The following is a 14672-nucleotide window of genomic DNA, read 5'->3' as shown; positions in this document are numbered from 1 at the left end:
AGGTTCCCCTTGACAATTTTTTTTTTGTCCAGTCGTGTTCGACTCTAGGGGGTGGTGCTCATCCACGTTTCCAAGCCATAGAGCCAGCGTTTTTCTCTGAAGACAATCTTCCGTGGTCACATGGCCAGTGCGACTTAGACACGGAATGCTGTTACCTTCCCACCGAAGTGGTCCCTATTTATCTACTTGCATTTGCATGCTTTCGAAACACTAGGTTGGTGGGAGTAGAAAGTGTTAGCTTTCTGTTTTTTGTAGCAAAACAGAGTCCTGTTTTTGCTGCAACTGGCTAACATGGCTATCTCCTTGAAAAATGTTCCTTGTAAGGTCATGTTTTGTCTTTGGCTTACATAACTATGGAATAATAGCTACTTTAAATGACTGCTGGAGTTAGCTGGATTTTAACAACCCCTCACCACAATGTAGCAGTAGGGAGCAGTGTTACATGAGTTAATATTTATTAAGACAAGACCTGATATATAAATAATAGTTGGATTTGGTTAGACAAAGGGACGTGGTGGCACTGTGGGCTAAACTGCAGAAGCCTGTGCTGCAGGGTCAGAAGATCAAGCAGTCGTAAGATCGAATCCACATGACGGAATGAGCTCCCGTCGCTTGTCCCAGCTCCCGCCAACCTAGCGGTTCGAAAGCCTGTAAAAGTGCAAGTAGATAAATAGGGACCACCTTGGTGGGAAGGTAACAGCGTTCCGTGTCTAAGTCGCACTGGCCATGTGACCACGGAAGATTGTCTCCGGACAAAACGCTGGCTCTATGGCTTGGAAACGGGGATGAGCACCGCCCCCTAGAGTCGAACACGACTGGACAAAAAATTGTCAAGGGGAACCTTTTTGGTTACACAAAGAAGAGAAAGAACGGACTTTCCAAGTTATGATCTCTTCATATTTATGGTCTACTGCCAAGTTATGTTACTGTGACCTGCTGTTTCATTTACTGGCTCTTTTCTCTGTATGTGTCCAGCAGGTCATCTTAGATAAGCCAGTCCATACAACATAGGCAGGATTAACCCCACCTTTAATGGGATGGTATTTACCTTAATTTTCTTTGCCTTGTCATCTTACAGAAGGAATGGAGATGATTTAGGAGAAGAGGTTTCACAAACTAATTATCTTAGAAGTGGCCAGAAGAAGTTTGTATGTAGTTTCATATGTCAGCCATTAAGAATTGTTTTTTAACAGAAGCACTAATGATGAAAAGAATTGTGTAGGCTAATCTACAGGAGCATAATTAATATAATGGAATAAATCTGAAAGCCACAAAAATTTGTCTGTGCATCATGCAACAGTTCTTAAGAGTGTGCTTTATTAGAATGCGGGATAATCTTCTAATGGCAGAACTTTCACTGCTTGAGTCATTTCACACTGTATTACTAGTGAGGCAACACTCTATGAAAAACAATCCTGAAATGACCTGGGGAAAAATTAGATTATCAAATAGATGCACTTCATTTATAATTTCTGTGACACAAGCAATGCTGTTCTCTTCAAACCCCTGGAAGCTGCTGCCAAAGCATCTATCTCCCTATATGTAAATTATGAGCATAGGGAGGGTAAGTTTGAAAGAAAGGATTAGCTTTGGTACTATTTCTAAATTATCACAAAGAAAATTTATACTTGTGACATTTGGATGTGTGGGTGTTGGTAGGATAGCAGCAAAGGAAAGCAAAACAGCAAGCTAGACATGATATGGAAGCAATGTTTTTAGGGATCATATAGTATACTATTATTTAGAGATAAAATGTTCAATGAAGCAAACAGCCAAAGGTGTTTTACTGTCTAGGACTTATAGGAGCTCTGTATGGACTAGCCATGTTATTTATAGCATCACTGATATTGTGCAAGAGCCAGCTTTAGTGAAATGGTATTAATTTTTATTAATTATTTTACTTTATTTATTTATGCTATAATTTGTATGCCTTACTTAAGGGCTCTCCTTCATGGATTGCTGCCTTGTCGTGGCGAAGGGGCTTGAGTAACTCAGAGAAGCTATGGGCTATGCCGTGCAGGGACACTCAAGACGGACAGGACATAGTGGAGAGTTCCGACTGAACGCAATCCACCTGGAGTAGGAAATGGCAAGCCACTCCAGTATCTTTGCCAAGAACGCCCCATGATCAGAAACAAAAGGCTAAAAGATATGACGCTGGAAGATGGGCCCCTCAGGTCGGAAGGCGTCCAACATGCTACTGAGGAAGTGGAGGACAAGTACAAGTAGCTCCAGAGCTAATGAAGTGGTTGGGCCAAAGCCGAAAGGACGCTCAGCTGTGGACGTGCCTGGAAGTGAAAGGAAAGTCCGATGCTGCAAAGAAGAATACTGCATAGGAACCTGGAATGTAAGATCTATGAACGTTGGGAAGCTGGAGGTGGTCAAACAGGAGATGGCAAGAATAAACATCGACATCCTGGGCATCAGTGAACTAAAATGGACAGGAATGGGCGAATTCAGCTCAGATGATTATCATACCTACTATTGTGGGCAAGAATCCCGTAGAAGGAATGGAGTAGCCCTCATAGTCAACAAAAGAGTGGGGAAAGCTGTAATGGGATACAATCTCAAAAATGATAGAATGATGTCAATGCGAATCCAAGGCAGACCATTCAACATCACAATAATCCAAGTTTATGCACCAACCAGCATTGCTGAGGAGACTGAAATTGAACAATTCTATGAAGATTTACAACACCTTCTAGAACTGACACCAAAGAAAGATGTTCTTCTCATTCTAGGGGACTGGAATGCTAAAGTAGGGAGCCAAGAGATAAAAGGAACAACAGGGAAGTTTGGCCTTGGAGTTCAGAATGAAGCAGGACAAAGGCTAATAGAGTTTTGTCAAGAGAATAAGCTGGTCATCACAAACACTCTTTTCCAACAACACAAGAGGCGACTCTATACATGGAAATCACCAGATGGGCAACATCGAAATCAGATTGATTATATTCTCTGCAGCCAAAGATGGAGAAGCTCTATACAGTCAGCAAAAACAAGACCTGGAGCTGACTGCGGTTCTGATCATCAGCTTCTCATAGCAAAATTCAAGCTTAGACTGAAGAGATTAGGAAAAACCACTGGGCCACTCAGGTATAATCTAAACCAAATCCCTTATGAATACACAGTGGAAGTAAAGAACAGATTTAAGGAACTCGATTTGGTGGACAGAGTGCCTGAAGAACTCTGGATAGAGGCTCGTAACATTGTCCAGGAGGCAGCAACGAAAACCATCCCAAAGAAAAGGAAATGCAAGAAAGCAAAGTGGCTGTCCAACGAGGCCTTAGAAACAGCAGAGAGGAGAAGGGAAGCAAAATGCAAGGGAGATAGGGAAAGTTACAGAAACTTGAATGCAGACTTCCAAAGAATAGCAAGGAGAGACAAGAGGGCCTTCTTAAATGAACAATGCAAAGAAATAGAGGAAGATAACAGAAAAGGAAAGACCAGAGATCTGTTCAGGAAAATTGGACATATTAGAGGAACATTTTGCGCAAAGATGAACATGATAAAAGACAAAAATGGGAAGGACCTAACAGAAGCAGAAGACGTCAAGACGAGGTGGCAAGAATACACAGAGGAATTATATCAGAAAGATTTGGATATCCCGGACAACCCAGACAATGTAGTTGCTGACCTTGAGCCAGACATCCTGGAGAGTGAAGTCAAGTGGGCCTTAGAAAGCCTGGCTAACAACAAGGCCAGTGGAGGTGATGGCATTCCAGTTGAACTATTTAAAATCTTGAAAGATGATGCTGTTAAGGTGCTACATTCAATATGCCAGCAAGTTTGGAAAACTCAACAGTGGCCAGAGGATTGGAAAAGATCAGTCTACATCCCAATCCCAAAGAAAGGCAGTGCCAAAGAATGCTCCAACTACCGTACAATTGCACTCATTTCGCATGCTAGCAAGGTTATGCTCAAAATCCTCCAAGGTAGGCTTCAGCAGTATGTGGACCGAGAACTCCCAGAAGTACAAGCTGGATTCCGAAGAGGCAGAGGAACTCGAGACCAAATTGCTAACTTGCACTGGATTATGGAGAAAGCCAGAGAGTTCCAGAAAAATATCTACTTCTGCTTCATTGACTATGCGAAAGCCTTTGACTGTGTGGACCACAGCAAACTATGGCAAGTTCTTAAAGAAATGGGAGTGCCTGACCACTTTATCTGTCTCCTGAGAAACCTATATGTGGGACAGGAAGCAACAGTTAGAACTGGTCATGGAACAACTGAGTGGTTCAAAATTGGGAAAGGAGTACGACAAGGCTGTATATTGTCCCCCTGCTTATTTAACTTATATGCAGAATACATCATGCGGAAGGCTGGACTGGAAGAAACCCAAGCCGGAATTAAGATTGCCGGAAGAAATATCAACAACCTCCGATATGCAGATGATACCACTCTGATGGCAGAAAGTGAGGAGGAATTAAAGAACCTTGTAATGAGAGTGAAAGAGGAGAGTGCAAAAAACGGTCTGAAACTCAACATCAAAAAAACTAAGATCATGGCCACTGGTCCCATCACCTCCTGGGAAATAGAAGGGGAAGATATGGAGGCAGTGTCAAATTTTATCTTCCTGGGCTCCATGATCACTGCAGATGGAGACAGCAGCCCTGAAATTAAAAGGCACCTTCTTCTTGGGAGGAAAGCGATGACAAATCTTGACAGCATCTTGAAAAGCAGAGACATCACCTTGCCAACAAAAGTCCGAATAGTCAAAGCTATGGTTTTTCCTGTCATGATGTATGGAAGTGAGAGCTGGACCATAAAGAAAGCAGACCGCCGAAGAATTGATGCCTTTGAATTGTGGTGCTGGAGGAGGCTCTTGAGAATCCCCTGGACTGCAAGGAGAACAAACCTATCAGTTCTAAAGGAAATCAACCCTGAATGCTCACTTGAAGGACAGATCCTGAAGCTGAGGCTCCAGTACTTTGGCCATCTCATGAGAAGAAAAGAGTCCTTGGAAAAAACCTTGATGTTAGGAAGGTGTGATGGCAAGAGGAGAAGGGGACGACCGAGGATGAGATGGCTGGACAGTGTCTGCGAAGCAACCAACATGAACCTGACACAACTCCGGGAGGCAGTAGAAGACAGGAGGGCCTGGCGTGCTCTGGTCCATGGGGTCACGAAGAGTCGGACACGACTAAACGACTAAACACACACACACTTAAGGGCTAAGTCTTCCCAAGACGCTTCCTACAAAACAAATAAAATATAAGAATTATTTACAAAATATGCAAAAGCGTCCTCCATATATAAATGACAGTAGCAGGCCAAAACAATAAAGATGCTAAACCACTAATATGGAGCTTTAGAAATGTATAAATATTCTTTCTATGAAAGGAAGAGATTAACTGATATCTTTACACTGCTCTGCACACTGAATACACTTTTTTGTGATTGGGGTTTTGCTAGAAGCTGCACTAATGGTTCCTGTGAGCAGAAACTCGTGGACAAGGAAGTAAGTATGGCTGTGTTGTGTGGTACTGGTGAAAGAGACAAAAGGGAGGAAGTTGTGTCTTTGCCTTGAGATTTGTTGTTGTCTCAGCTGTTTAGAGGTTTGTTTATCCGCTTTGGGCTCTTTCTTTGCTTGAATCTGTATGCTCTGTTCCAACCACATGGTGATAGGTGGAGGGGCTACTGTTGAGAGAAAATGAATCATTGACATGGCTGGAGATGGAGAATATTCAGGGGAATGTTGTGAATATTATCTATTTGGATTTCAGCAAGGATTTTAGTATTACCCAATGATATTATTGTGGCCAACCTGGTAATATGTAGGCTATACAGTGCTACTGTTAGATGGATTTGTAGCTGGTTAGTGGGTTTATATACCCAAAGAATACTGTTGAATGGTTCCTTATCATCCTGAAGAGAAGTGACAAATAAGGTGCTACAGTATTTCATCCTGGTCACAATTTTCAGTGCTTTTATTAGTGAAGGAATAAAGTGAATGCTAATTAGATTTGCTGATAACACCAAATTGAAGGGATAGCTATACCTTCAGAAGACAGAATCACAATTCAATATGAGTTTAACAGACTGGAGAACAGGATGAAACCAAGCAATATATGTTTCAACAGGAAATAATATAAAATTATGTATTTAAACAGGAAAAATCATGTGTACAAATATGGGATGGGAACACCTGGTTTGGCAGTAGTTAATGTGAAAAAGATCTAGAACAGGGGTGTCCAACCTTTCACCTTCCCTGGGCCACGTTATATGATGAAAATCTGGTTTGGGCCACACATACATTTGGTTTGGGCCACATGGGGGGCAGGTCTAGTCGTCCTCCGCAGCCCCGCTCCAAGCGCGCTTACCGGCAGCTGCGATCTCAGACAGCAGAGGCTGCCAGCTTCGACTCCGGTGGCTTTATGGGGCCGGGAGGGGTCCACTTATTGATGGGGATGGTGCAATGCAGTTACGCAGCCCCCCTGTCCCCTCCTACTCCTTCCTTCCTTCCCTCTCTCCCCCTCTACTGTTGTGACATGCCCCGGCCACATTCCGGCCACAAGTGCCGGCAGTGTATCTTGAAACTTTGGAATTTCTTTAAAAATAAAAAAATTGCACTGCGCCGCATTACGAGCTGACCTGGGCCACATGCAGCCCTCAGGCAGCGGGTTGGACAAGCCTGATCTAGAATATTAGTCAGCCACAAACTAAACATGAATCAACAGTGCAATGCAAGAAGAAAAGAAAGCTAATGCAATAGTAGATTACATCAACAAAATTACAGTGTACTGTATTCTGCTTTAGTCAAACTTCACCTGCAATACTATGTCCAGTTCTGGCCACTAGAATTTAAAGAAGGTCAGCAAGATGGAATGTGTCCAGAGGAGGATGACCAATATGGCCAAGAGTCTGGAAACCAAGCCAGCTGATAATACAACTAGCCACTGCCTAACATTGGAAGGCTTGCCATGTGGAAGATGGAGCAAGGTTGTGGCTCCAGATAGCAAGTCAAAAAGCAGTGCTTTCAAATTATGAAAAGATTTCAGCTTAACAGTAGGAAGAGCTTCCTGACAGTAAGAGCTGTGCAATCATGGAATGCACTAGAGCTTTTGAACAGATGTTAGATAGCCATCAGGGATGTTTTGGCTGTGGATTTCCTGCTTTGGCAGAGGGTTGGACTTGATTACCCTTGGGGTTCCTGCAGCTGTACAGTTCCATTATCCCATGAGTATGATTTAACTTCTGTATCTTTTGTGGCACAGTGATGGATTTTAATTATGGCTGTGGAGAGAGGGAATGCAACACATAGGCATGGTGTTATCCTCTGTTGTAATTCAGAAACTTCAGATACATTGTGATTCTTGAGCAGTTCCTAGAAGAATGATCAGTTACCACGTAAGCAATGAAATAAAGAAACTGTGAACCAAAGAGTTTGGTATTATGGTCTTAGAACTCTGAGTTGGCAGCGGCAATACAGCCATACACTACAGCAGCTTGCTGCTGAAAGCAAAATGTGCAGTTGGAAAAAAACACACCCTGTAATTGAAACAGATGTGCAGTTAGAGAAATACAGGAAAAATACATATGTTATATTTATATGTTTATTATGAACCAAAATGACAGGCCATGTCATGTAATATAATTCACGTAAGGGTTTGGAAGTGTTTTGTTTCCATACTTAAACCAAACTGCCCAAACCACATCCAAACAACTTCTTTTTGGCCAGATTCTCCTCTGCTTCACCTTTATCAGTACTAAAAAGCCGCAGGTCCTGTTGACTGCAGCATAACAGATGCTAAAGCAACCAGTCAGCCTGAAGTCATGTGTTTGGCATTTGCGAGGTGGTGGCAATCTGACAGGGCATTTGTGAAGTTGGAAAATCTCCTTAAAAAAAACACTGCACCAGAGACCTACTTAGTCTTTGAGCAGTTTGTTTCTGACTGAAACATTGAGTCAGATTTTGTGATCTGATAAGTTTTATTTAGTTACAGGAACTAGAGAGATAAATTAATAAATGGTGAGTATAGGTTCCAATCAAGAGCTTGTTGGTGTCATCAGAATGATTATGTGCCTGAAGACTGAGTCTAAATTGGATTATAGAATAAAGGGGGAAAAAATCAAACAAATAAGCACATACTAAACAAACTGACTCAGAAGAGAAGAATCCAACTAGATTCAGATTACTTCAGCTGGTAGTTTCTACTAAGCTACTCTATAGATATATTAAGAGTCTCTAGACATCGAACAGCGAGAGCTGAAAAGCTTGCTACTCTACCAATAAATCTGATCTAATAAAAGTTTTTATATGATATGTTCTTGAATTCTGGTTCCTTTGAGATGTGTCAATATTTGCCAGGGTTTCATTCACAAAGAATGTCAAAATGAAGGGAGGCAAGAAAGAATGTGTGTGTGTTTTTTAAACGTTCGAATTAGCTAAATTATATCAATCTTTTCCAAAAACAGGAACAGCTTATGGGAGAATGCTCCTTCATCCTCCAGAATGAATCATTTAAAGTCTTGTTCTGAAGGGTTCTTGCCCTTGCCACACTGTGTGTCAGGTTTGCTTACTTGCTTTTAGATGTCAGTAGCCTCTGCTGCCCCGGCTCCTCACTGACTGAGCATATTGTTATTCTTTGTTATTATTAGTTTTGCTTAGTAGTGCCCAAAGTGAACATGGCATTTCACAGACAAATAAAATATGTCAGGAGCTTACCCTGAATAGCATTCTCTCTAAATGAAACATTACACTCTACATGGATGGCACTGTCTTCTTGCATCTTTCATTGTGCAGAACCCATTGGAGGAGGTAGAGATGGACAGGCTGATTCTGGGTGAGCCTATGGATGATGAAGAAAATGATAACAATAACATACTATTTTTAAATGGATTGTGTGGCAAAGGCCGAATTGCTAAGGGGTAAACAAATCTGAGAAGGCAAAAATGGTAATGATTTCAGATTGTAGCATTTGAATGGAAGAACAGCAGAACAACAAAGGAGAAGACGTACATGCAAGGTCCCCAGTCTGGTCCATGGCCAAATAAAGGGAACACAATGTATTTGTGAAGGCTTTCACAGCCGGGATATAATGGTTGTTGTGGGTTTTTCGGGCTCTTTGGCCGTGTTCTGAAGGTTATTCTTACTAACGTTTTGCCAGTCCTCTGAAGATGCTGGCCACAGAGACTGGTGAAACGTTAGGAAGAACAGCCTTCAGAACATGGCCAAAGATCCTGAAAAACCCACAAAAACCAAAGGGAACACAGATTGGGCCTATAGTGGGACATGTGTCTTCTCAGGCATAGGATCCACTCATCTTTAAAGTAATTGTGTTTGGACTAAGAAAAGAAGAATGAGCTATGTTGTACCTGCCTGGCTCCCACTGTCCCTGGATTCTACATAGGCAAACTTTACCTTCAAAGGTGAACTCAGCTCCTCTTACATCCTGGGTGCTCTGTCTCTGGATTTGTGGGTGGCAAGCATGCAGAAACACAATCATGATAGTGCAATATTCTAAATGAGCTGAGAACAACAACAGATAAGAGTATTTGAATGAAAAGGCTACATAGCAACAGATCTTGCTCATGAAATGACTGGTTGAGTGGTGCAAGGAGGTATCTACTACCTGGTGACCTCAGTCTGGGCTTTTCCTTGCATCTCAGTGATTGGCCTGTCTATGGGAGATTTGGGGCTTTGTCAAGGAATTCAGTTGTCACTTGCTTTCTCCTTTGGCATAAGCATCTCAGTATACCAGTACTGTGTATAATTCTGATTTTCCATTTGCTCATTTCAAATCCTTGAGCTTTCCAACCCAGGTGGAACTAGAGGCCCTTTGTTTTGGCTAGTAGTGACCCCAGACTGAACAAATGCCCTGGTCCCATTTGTGTTTATACATTTGTCTGAAGACAGTGCACATCCCAAATAAGGAGATAATGCAGCTTTTTTGTATGAATCTGTGAGGAAATTGTGTTGTAGGAGAAAAACAGGCTAATCACAGATGGTACACTCTTTAACATCTAGTTTGACTCTGTGACCTTCCCTGAACATAGATGCTGGTTAGCTAACGTCTGTCAGGCTGACTGGCACAAAACGTTTTAGTAGTTCTAACTGTTTTTTTTTAACCAATCATAGACTCACATGGTTAGAAGGGGGAATATGAAAAGGACATTCAAAAGCAACTTCCTAGCTTCCCACTGTATTAACATATTCCTGTTGACCCACAGGATCACAGCCATAACGCTTAAATGTCATATCTGGTTAACTATGTTACATAGATTTAAAAAGACAACATTTTCTACAGGAACAGATTGTCCAGTGTAGCATCCAAATCCAAGATCAAGAGCTGTATTAATCCAGAACTGTGTTTGCAGAAATGCTACACACAATCAGTAATATGCCTGTGGGTTTTACAGTTTTATTGATATTTGCCTTAGAAGTAACCTTTATAAAAATACAATGTTGAACAAAGTTCTTGTGGCATTTTGGTTTGTTAGTCCAGCTGTCCTGGCTAAATTCCAACCTCAGTAATTCTACTTACCTGATTTCCCTTGCAGGTTTAATAGACGTTGTTGCATGTTTTCTCCCTCCTCCTGGGATACAAGTTCACAGTCACTTTAGAATGTTTCATTGCTTGTTTGCACCAGACTGCCTTATCATATAGGAAGCTGCAGAGTAGAAGGGGTGTGGCATTATGGGAAAGGGATGGGAAATAATCAAATATGTATAGAACTATAAGTCTTCAAAGGTTGAAACTGTTGCCTTGAGCAGGGAAATTTATGGTGCATCCACATTTGGAATATTCAGTACAGTTTTGGGCAGCAGTTATTAAAAAGCTTGTTGTAGAAATAGAAAAAGTGCAGAAAAAGGGAATGAAAATGAACAAGGGGATGGGGCAGCTCTATTGTGTGAAAAGGTTGCAACATTAAGAGCTATTTAATTTCGGGAAAAAAAAGAAATAAAGAAATATTACAAAGGTATCTAAAATTAGGAATGTGGGGGAGAAGGAAGATATAGCACGTTGTTCTCCCTCTCTTATAATATTCAAATGAGGGGGGATCATTCACTAAAACTGGCCGATGGATGACTGAGGTCAGTGGAAAGGAAGCATTTCTTCACACAGAATTAAATTATGGAATACATCGTCACAACTACTAATGGCTACCAACATGGATAGCTTTAAAGAGGGAGGAAACAAGTTAATGGGGCTATCAATGACTGGTAGCCAAAATGCCTATATATTACTTTTAATATCAGAGCTAGTATGCCTTTGTGTAGCAGTTTTTATTGTACTGTGTTTGGTCTGTGGGCTCCCCACAGGCATCTGGTTTTCAGTCCGAACCAGCAGGACTGTTCTTAGGTTCTCGCATTTGTCTTTGTGCTCACCCTGAGTAAATTCTTTACCACTTGGGTGTTGTGCCTATACATAAGGGGCTTCATTAGTCTCATAGTGCTGTATTTGTTTCCTATCCTATATACATATACAGCAGAGTTACCATACTGTTAATCTTAGGTCCTTGCCTTAGGCTACAGTTAGTTGCATATCTGCTAAAAATTAAGTCCTATTGAACATAATGGATGTCTGAGTAAATGTTGTGCAATGGGGGAATGATCTCATCCCAAGCAGTAGTGACAGATGCCAAACACATCTAATGTAGTTGGTACAGAGTTTCCCCTTCTCTGCTCCTTCTCTCTATGTACTCTTCATCTTGCCAACAGAACAAAAGAAAAACCTGACCTTTTCTTCTCTGCTTTACTCCACTGTTTCAAAGTGCATTCAATCCACACAGATAAACTGTGAAGAAAGAATAAAGGAAACCCTCTCACTTCAACTCTGTTACTCACTCACTTTTAACAATCAACATACATGATGTTCTGGCCATGTTTATTCTCTTATACATACTCCATGATATTTTTGAACTAATTTTAATTAATTAATTAATTAGACTTCTACCCCGCCCACCTACTCTGGGCAGCATTACAAATTTAAAGACAGTTAAACCAATAAACATGCACTATAAATCCAAGATGGTAAAATGTGAATTTAAGACACAGCAGGAGGAAAAGCCTGACCAAATAGCCAGGTCTTGCATCTGAAGACACCCAGAGAGGGAGCCAGGCGGTCTCCACGGGCAAGTTGTTCCAGAGGCAAGGGACCACTGCCAAGAAGTCCTGGTTTCTCGTTCTTTCCTTCCAGACCGTCCTCAGCGTTAGGCCCCTCAGCCACCTGGCCTGGCTGGAATGAGTGACTCTGACAGAACTGGCTGGGAGGAGGCGCTCTGGCAGATATCGAGGTTCTAAATTGTTTAGGGCTTTGTATGTCATTGTTAGCTCTTTGAAATCAACATGGAAATGAATGGGCAGCCAATGCAAGGCGGCCAGCGTGGGAGAAATATGTTGGTACCTTTTCACCCATGTAAGAAGTCTGGCTGTTGTATTCTGCACCATATGGATTTTCTGTGTCAGTCTCAAAGGCAGCCCCATGTTGAGCGCATTACAGTGGTCTAATCCCGAGACTATGAGCTCATGTGGTCAGCGCCCGCACATCAAGATAGGGATGCAGCTGGGCAGTTCACCGAAGATGGAAATGTGTGGAATGGACCACTGATGCCACCTGGGTTTGCATGGAGAGCGCCGGGTCCACATGTACACCCAAACTGCGAACCTCACTCTTGGTGGTAAGAGTTAACCCGCCAAAAGAGAGGGAGTTTCCAAACCACTGATGTCTGGGGCATTCATCTTGTAATGAAACCACTATGTAATTTTGGTAAATGCAGGCTGTGGTTATGGTCAAATGGGCATTTGTCCCACTTTTTGGTCCGCTGTAGGAATAGGCTTGTTTACTCCTTTTGCTGCTGATGAGATGATGTAATTGCTAAAGTGAACCAAATCCCCAGAGTGTTTCTATCTGTAGGCTTTTTTTGGGCCTACTGGATGATGATGATGATGATGATGATGATGATGATGATGATGATGATGATTGGTGCAGGTAAAGTGGGGTGCTCATATACCATCTCATAGCACTTAAAGCATTCTCTAGGAGGTTTACAGTTTAATTATGCAGGCTACACATTGCCCCACTTCCCTACCCCCATGAGCTGGGTACCCAGTTTACCAAGCCACAGAAGGATTGAAGGCTGAGTCAGCCTTGTGCCAGATATCTGAGCCCATCAAACTCAGGTTGTGAGCAGAGTCTTGGCCCCAGAACTACAGTTTAACTATTGTGCCACGAGGCTGTCCATTTTGGTTAATTTTCAAAACAGGTCATTGCTGGAATCAAACCAAAGCAGACCTTGTGGCTTTAAATTTACCTTCTGCTTTCAATTTCCCCAACATTGTTAAGTGGTTTAGGAAGACAGCTTAGCTATTTCACGATATTTAGAAATTGAACAATTGAACACTTCCTCTGCTCCTCTGTGGAGGGAAAGAGGAAGGAATCAAAAGATGTTTTAATATCAGGTCAGTTCTTATGTACTATAACACTTAGTTATAGTAGCTATAGTATAGACTATGTCTAGATGGGTGGCATATAAATGCAATAAAATAAATAAATAAATAAATATTAGAAAAAATAAATAAAATAAATAAATAAAAATAAATAAAATAAATAAATATTAGAGGTTTTTTTTTAATTTGGGAACTTCCTCCCAGAAGGATAAGGAGAGATAAAGAGTAAAGGTGGGAAATTTGTTGTTTTGTTTGTCATTATGTGTTCAACACTTATAGTGACCTTAATATGGCTTTCAAGGAATGTGAGATATTTTAGGAGTGGTTTTACTAGTGAGCTTCCATGGCTCAGCAGGGATTCAAACCCAGGTGTTCTGAATCCTAATCCATCACTCTATCCACTACACCACACTGGGTATCTTTCTTAAGGAACGTGAAATAGGGTCACTTGAGGTGTACATGCAATTTGGACGCAAGGATCATACCAAACGACATACTGGATCTCTACCTAACCTTAACCAATACTAATTAGTCTGCCCCAGTCCACGCCAGTTGAGCTGTATAGACAAGCCTTGTGTTGGAATTACTTTTCTGTATTTTTTGAAGAGGTGGGATGTCTTAGACCTCCCCCCTCAAATCTCTCACACAGAAGCTAGCCTTCAGTGCATGAGTGTTTTTGCTATTTTAAGTTAACAAAAATACTGAAGTAAAGGAAGTGAAATAGTTGTTTTAGATTATTTTACATAAATCAGAATTAGAGATGGGCATGAACCACGCTTCAGTGCTTTGGCCCGCTCAGATACTGTCTGCATAGCTGTTCTGACAGTGCTGCATGCTTACCTCCCCTTCCTCCTTTGCACAATTGCCCCCTCAACGACTGCAGCATGCTTCCCTCCTTTGCCTTCTCTGTGCAATTTCCCACTTACTGGAAGTGTTGTGGGCCTCCTTGCTTCACCTCCTCATCTCAGTGATAATTGCGTGGAGAAGGCAGGGGAAGGAAATGCATGGCACCTGCAGAACACCTGTGCAGGTGCTGTGCTAAACCAGGCTGAACTGCCAAAGGGTGGTTTGTGCCCATCTCTGTTAAAAGACTTTGTGCTACACATGAAACAGAACAATGAAATGTGGCCATGCACATCCCATAACTATAAAAGTAATTAAAAACATTTTCCATTACTCTGGAAAAGGAATGCAGCTGTTTCTCATTAGGTTACATTAGTTTTTGTAACAAGATCAATTCCCCACTGTGCCTCTTTGACGGGCTAGACTTGACGATCCTTTC

The 14672-nt window shown here is 41.7% G+C and overlaps 1 protein-coding gene across 3 annotated transcripts in view; it reads left to right on the top strand.

Annotated features, from left to right (window-relative positions):
• Positions 1-14672, top strand: part of GRIN2B (glutamate ionotropic receptor NMDA type subunit 2B) — a 572475-nt gene that overhangs the window by 55065 nt on the left and 502738 nt on the right. The gene's annotated exons all lie outside the window — the stretch shown is intronic.

This window comes from Pogona vitticeps, chromosome 5 (assembly GCF_051106095.1).
Source record: "Pogona vitticeps strain Pit_001003342236 chromosome 5, PviZW2.1, whole genome shotgun sequence".
Taxonomy (NCBI): domain Eukaryota; kingdom Metazoa; phylum Chordata; class Lepidosauria; order Squamata; family Agamidae; genus Pogona; species Pogona vitticeps.
Note: the sequence above shows the minus strand (reverse complement) of the source record. Positions and strands in the feature narration are given on the sequence as shown.